The sequence below is a fragment of the Equus caballus genome, chromosome 15, assembly GCF_041296265.1.
Source record: "Equus caballus isolate H_3958 breed thoroughbred chromosome 15, TB-T2T, whole genome shotgun sequence".
Lineage (NCBI taxonomy): Eukaryota > Metazoa > Chordata > Mammalia > Perissodactyla > Equidae > Equus > Equus caballus.
The window spans coordinates 19,614,188-19,620,187 of record NC_091698.1 but is presented as its reverse complement, the minus strand read 5'-3'; the positions used below and the strand labels follow the sequence as shown (position 1 = coordinate 19,620,187).

Sequence of the window (6,000 nt, the reverse complement as noted above, 5' to 3'; positions counted from 1 at the left end):
CTGGGTGACAGGAGGAAGTAAGTAAGAGGAGAGAATCGGCAGGCAATGGGTGCTGTGGACAGAAGAGAAGTTTTGGAGTTGAGTGTGTGTGGTTCTGACCCAGCTTTTTTACGCACAATTTCAGTTTTTCATGTGCAAAATGAGGATAATGCCATTGTGTGTGAGTTACGGATGATATATGTAAAGAATTCAAAAAAGGTACATAAATAGTATTAGTATATAATGTATATAATGTAAAAACTTGGATGGTGGCGTTGGAAATGGAAAGGAAGGTACAGTCAAGAGATGTTTCAGAATCACAAGGATTCAGATTGAGAGAGATCCCAAGGTCATCTAGTGTCCTCTCCTCACCGTCCGTGGGGAAAGCTTGGAGCGAGGGAAGGAAGAAGTCGAACTGCAGTGTGGCCTCTTCTGGAGCTGAGGTGCCTGGTGGACTCCTGACCAAGCCCGAGACCGTGGGAGGAGGAGGTGGTTCAGGAAGGCGAGAAGTTTCATCCCGAACCTGGTGGTACTGAAGAGATGTTGAGCTGCTCAGAGGGACTGCAGGTAAACCGGGGCACTCTCTAAGGCTACAGATCTGTGAGTTAATCGCTGAACATCCAGACTGGAAGCATTCAAAAAATGATCAACTACCTTAAAAAAAAGGTGCATATCAGAATAAAACATAAAGGGCCAAAGTCTCTGGAATATTACCATTAGAGGTTAGGAGAACAACGTGGCCTACAAGGGACAGACATGGGCAGGTCAGAAAGGCAGCTGTGTTACATAAATGAAAAGATGACCAAATTTCAGGAAATAGCAGAAATGCTATTAAGATAAAGATTGAGAAAGGGACATTTGGTTTTAGATAGAGAATGTCCTTAGTGACCTCACAAAGAATCGGAGGAGGAAGAGGGGTTCAAGACCCATGATCCAACAACTTAAAAATTGGGTCAATGGTGTTAGACTTATTTTGAGTAAACTGAAAATCAGGCCAGACCACTTACTGTAATTCTGCTTTTCTTATTAGTAAGACAAAATTTTCACAAAATGATGAACTGAGGTAGCTTCTTTCCCAAGGTCAAAGAGAAGGAGGCTGTCCTGATTCCCTGATCTTGGACACATCCCTGCTCAGTGCCCTGCCCCTCCCCCCAGCTAGAGACCTAGTAGGGGCTCCCTTCTGCCAGGAGGTGTGTCAGGGACTTAGGGAAGAGGGAGGTAAGTATCCTCTCTCCATCTGACAGGTCGTAGCTAGTTTAAGAAACACCTGTGCAAGGTTCTGCAGTTGAAGAAGCAGGTAGTCAAGGACAACTATGACTTCAGAGTGGCTCCAGGTACTGTCCTTGAGGACTTCCTTTTGGAACAAGGCAGGGGCTGAGCCATTCAAATGATACCGCTTTGTCACCTTGAGTAAATTATTACCTTAATAATAACGAGAAGCCAGGAGCCTAAGAAAGAATCTCATAAACATGGATCCAGGCTATTCAGCCAGGAAATCAGAATCATTTGAATAGTAAGCTTTCCTTTTGGGAAGCCATATGGGAAGGAAGTTGAACAGACATCAGGACGCAGGGGCCTGTGAAAAGGAAACTGTGTTTTCCCCCTTCCTCTTGGGTTTTAATCTTCCAAGTTTGTTTACAGGTAAGCCACCATTTGTGGCCAGGTGACGAGACGAGTCCCACTACTAGAGATCACTCCTTCGGGGGCCCACGTTCCCACAGCTCCTTACAGGATTCTGCCCGGGTGAGTAAGCTCGAGCTGGACACGCACGGCAGACAGCAGAGGTTGGATTTCCTCTCCTCCTCTTGAGAAGTGCTTCCAACAGGAAAGATGGAGTGAAAAAGTGTCTGGTTGGGAAAGTAAATAGATACAAGGCAAATAAATAAAAATGCCCACAAGCAATTACAGAGAGGAAGTGACATTTTTATGTAAGTCACTTTGCTGATGGACAACAGGCCTGCTTTGCTGAGAGAGCCGTGGGAATGCTTCCGGGAGGGGGGCGGTCGGCAAACAACTAGAGCGCCGTGATAAGCAAATCAAACAAAAAGAGGATGGAAAGATCACCCAGCAGTCACTGGAGGCTGGAAGTTGCTGCCTTTATTTCCTTTCTTGTCCCTTCACCCTCTCCCCTACCCCCACTCCTCGCGCGAGCAGTTTCAGGAGTGGGGACCCTTCCCTCCCCCTCGCGCCCGGGTCTCCTCGGGGCCGGCGGCCGCGCGCGCCGGGCTGGGCACCCGGAGCCCCGTCCTCTCCGGCGTCGCGCCCGAGCCCGGCCGCCGCGCGGGCCCCAAAGCCACCCGCGCGCCCCCAGGTGGGTCTGGGCCCCCGCCCCCGGGCGCGCGGGCCTCGGCCATCCCCTGGGCGGTGTCACGGCGGCCGGGGAGGAGCGGCGGGAGGAGGAGGAAGAGCGCGGAGGGGGCGGGCGCTGCGCGCCGGGGGAGGGTCGCCGCCGCCGCCGCCGCCGCCGCCGCCGCCGCCGCCGCGGGATCGTCAGGCCGGAGCCGCGCGGCCGAGCGGGCGGCGGGCGGCGTGCAGGGCTCGGCGGCGGGGGCTCGGGCGCCCGGGCCGCGGGGTGCGCCCGGGCCGGCAGCGTCCGCCGAGCGGCGGGAGGAGGGCCGGCGCAAACAAAGAGCGGCGTCTGGGCGGCGCAGGGCGGCCGCCGCCCCGGGACCCGCGCCGCTGCCCTCCGGCCTCGGCGGGCGGCCCTCCGCGAGGTAAGCGCGGCCGGCGGGCCCGGGGCGGAGGCCGCCAACTTGGGCCGCGCGGCGGAGTTGGAGCGCGGCGGGGCCGGCGGGCGGGCGGGCGGGCGCGCCGGGAGGGGCTGCGGGAGCGCTGCCCTCGCGCCCCGCTGCCCTCGGCCCCGCCGCGGCCTGCCCCCGCGCCGCGGACCGCCCGGCCCCTCCGGCTCCGCACCTTCCCGCCGCGCTCGCGGCCCCCGCCCCGGGCCGGCCCCGCTGGGCGCGGGGGCGCCTCCAGGGGCGCTGGCGGGGGCAGGGGCCTGGGCGGCGGGGTCCGGGACGGGAGACCGCGGGGCGCGCGGGGAGCGCCCGGCCTGCGGGCCGGCGGCGGGCACGGAGCCGGGGGCCGGCGTGGGACCGCGTGTGGCCGGGGCCGCCCGGGCGAGCGTCCCCGGGAAGAATAGCCGGGATCGCCTGGCCCCAGCGCAGGGACGCGGGAGGCCGAGCGCGGCCCGGGGAACTTACTGTGGTTATTGGAACTATTTATGATCCCGCACAAAGCTGCTGTCACATCGCATAAAGGAGGTCCTCGCCTCGGCGAAGGGCGCTTTGTGCCGGGTTTCAGGCTCTGCGTCCTGTCCCAGATTTAGATGACTCTTATAGCCACCTGAAAGAAAGTTTCTCCCAATCGCTCTGCCCTCTTCGTTTATTCTGAGTGATTTAACCACCAAGTGGTTCTGGAAGAATTCGATGTGTGACTTTTAAGGCATTGACCGTAACTCCCTTGTGAGCGCAGTTAGCGTGGCATTGTGTGGAGGGGTTTAGTTTGCAAAACGCTTTAATTTGTAGACAGTAACGATCGCCTTGGAAAGTCCACGCGGGATGCTGGGGGTCATTGGCTGACCAACACCAGGCACCTGACATTAGCATTGTAACAGCTTCGGGGACAAAGCAGGAGCGGGTGTGGAGTCGGCCTCTGTCCCTTCCCACAGTTCACGGTGGCAATGTCTCCTTTATTTGGCTTTGTTTATTTTGCTAACAGGTTTAAAGCTGAATCCGCCAAGTTTGCCTCTGCATAATGGGATGAGCAGGCCCAGGGGCTGGGCCTGGGGACCCTGAAACACCGGGCACGCCCAGTCCTTCGGTTGATCCCCCAAAAGACTGAACCCGGAGAGGCCCGTGGGCCTGGCTTGCCCGGGGCCGGCTGGTGGGGAGCCCCTTCCTGGTCCAGGCCCAGTCCGGCTTCTGGGACAGAAGGGGTTTTGGGAGGAATGAGAGTAATTTGGGGTGTGTTTCATACCACTGCATTTGATATCCTTAGCAACAGGGTTTTCAAGTCTTAAAATGACTGAAAACAAAATTAACCTGGGCTGCTTGAACTTATCAAAACATCTAAACTTTGCTTCTGAACACTCCCTAATTCACTTACCCAGTGTTCCTAGATAAACCGGTAAATTAGTAACAGGACTCAGCATGCGCCCTGTTTATATAAAGAGAATGGCGGTCAGTGGGCAGGTGGAGAAGTGGGCTTACCCAGGAGAGTGGGCTGGAGGTGTGGGTTTTTGGTATTTGGAACAGGGATTTCCCGAGAAACTGGTGTTAATCGTGCTTGTGAGGCAGTAGACCGCAAGGGAAAATCCTCCGTAGTGTTTCGGTCCTGGAGGTTGTTTAGATGTACTTTCGACTGGGGAGAGTGGCCGAATCTTGGTGGTCTTCTGCCTGGAGCTACTTGAGGCTGAAATTGAGAGCTCTGAGCAGTGGTAAGCTTGTGGAGCCCTGGACTCAACTTCCTCTCCTGGAGGCCTTACCTGGGCCCTGAGCTGCTCAGCTGCTTCATGAACACTCGACAGGATTGATCATGGAACACGGGATGAAATTGGGTAACAAATTGCCCCTGGAGAATTGACTGCTCCATCACCCCCTCTGCCCACTTGTGGAGAAACTGGCCCTTTTTAAATGGGCGGGGCTTGTTGAAGAGACATTTCAAGTAGCTGTACTCGGTTTTCAAGGCTTTGTGTTTTGTTTTATTACATGCTATATACTTAAATTCCCTTCATCCTTGATCTCTTTGACCCTGCCATATTCCCAGTTTCTGTCATTTGCGTTGAGGGGTTATTGGGGTTTTCCAAGAAACAGCAGATCTTAAGTACACAGCATTTAGAAATGCTCTATCATCCATATTAACGACACCGGAAATGTTCCCTGCATGTGCACAAACTGGATAACCTTTGAGAATGCCCTGAAGACTCCCTGATTGCCCGGAATGACCTCGAGTCCTTTGCTTTATCCCTCGCGTTAGCTTCATTTGCCCTGGCTGGATGAGGCTGTGTTGCTCTCTGGGACACACATGCTTCTAACTGCCGAGACTGGCTTGCGTTGTGCGCTGGAGGAGAGGGCATGTGGACATGGTTCTCCAACATTAAAAATGAGGCTGATGGAAGAGCTGAGGAGCGCTGGCTGGGAGTGCAGGGGAGGGCAGTGGCTGATGTTTAGGAGAACTAGTAAGCTAACTTTTTTCACAAATGAACTGGAAACTCCCCACAACTCACCCCAGAGGCTTAGGAAATTAGCTTTCCCATCTAGAGGGATTACAAATGGTGCTTCTGAATTGTTTCTCTTTCTTAGAATGAGTGAGTGAAACCCTTCATGGCTTGTTTTCAAGGGGCCTAAGCTAAAAATCATATCATGTATGTTGTTAAATGCTTGAATTAAAGCAACTTAGAAGGAGGTCAAGACAGCCTTTTAATGGGTTATCAACAGTATGCAGCTAAAGTAAAAATAGTTTCTTATTTCTTTAGGCAATTTTAGTAACACAGTTTAAGAAAGTAGACTGTTTTTTCTTTTCCTGCATTTCACTTTGAATGGATCCCAAAGTATGTATATTTCTGAAAGTATAATCAACATGAGCAAGTTATACCCTCCCCCCAACACACACATGGGCGTTTGTCACAGTCTGCCCCGTGGTTTCTTTGTGTTCATGCTCTGTCCACATGGATGCCAGCACACGCTGATGGAATACATGATATTGAGTTCTGGGCCCATTGAGTTATGAGGGCGCTAGGTTTCCACTGAGATGTGAGTAATAAGAGATCTCCAGAATCCTTGTGCCTCTACTCTGTGACATTGCGGGAGGTATTTGTCCCCAGGATGTCCAGACAATGGGAGAATTTGGTCTGGTGGCTCTCTATTTGGTAAATTCTTTATCAAATGAATCATTTGTAGTCCTGAAGCTAAACTTAAACAAAAACCAAACACACACCAAAAAGCAAAGCGAAAAACGAACCCAACGGCATAACTACCAGGTGGGTTGGCTAAATATTCTATTTTTCAGTAGATTGTCCAT

The 6,000-nt window shown here is 53.5% G+C and overlaps 1 protein-coding gene across 6 annotated transcripts in view; it reads left to right on the top strand.

Moving 5' to 3' along the window:
* The first annotated feature begins 1,246 nt into the window (after positions 1–1,246).
* Positions 1,247–6,000, top strand: part of NCK2 (NCK adaptor protein 2) — a 135,745-nt gene continuing 130,991 nt past the window's right edge. The window contains exons 1-2 of one of the 6 annotated variants that reach the window (XM_070235994.1): positions 1,247–1,313; positions 1,621–1,722. The gene's annotated coding sequence lies outside the window, so the exon portion shown is untranslated. Of the gene's footprint in view, positions 1,314–1,423; positions 1,723–1,987; positions 2,291–2,471; positions 2,694–6,000 lie in introns of those variants that run through there. The other 5 variants (XM_070235992.1, XM_070235988.1, XM_070235996.1 and 2 more) reach the window with 5 other exon arrangements.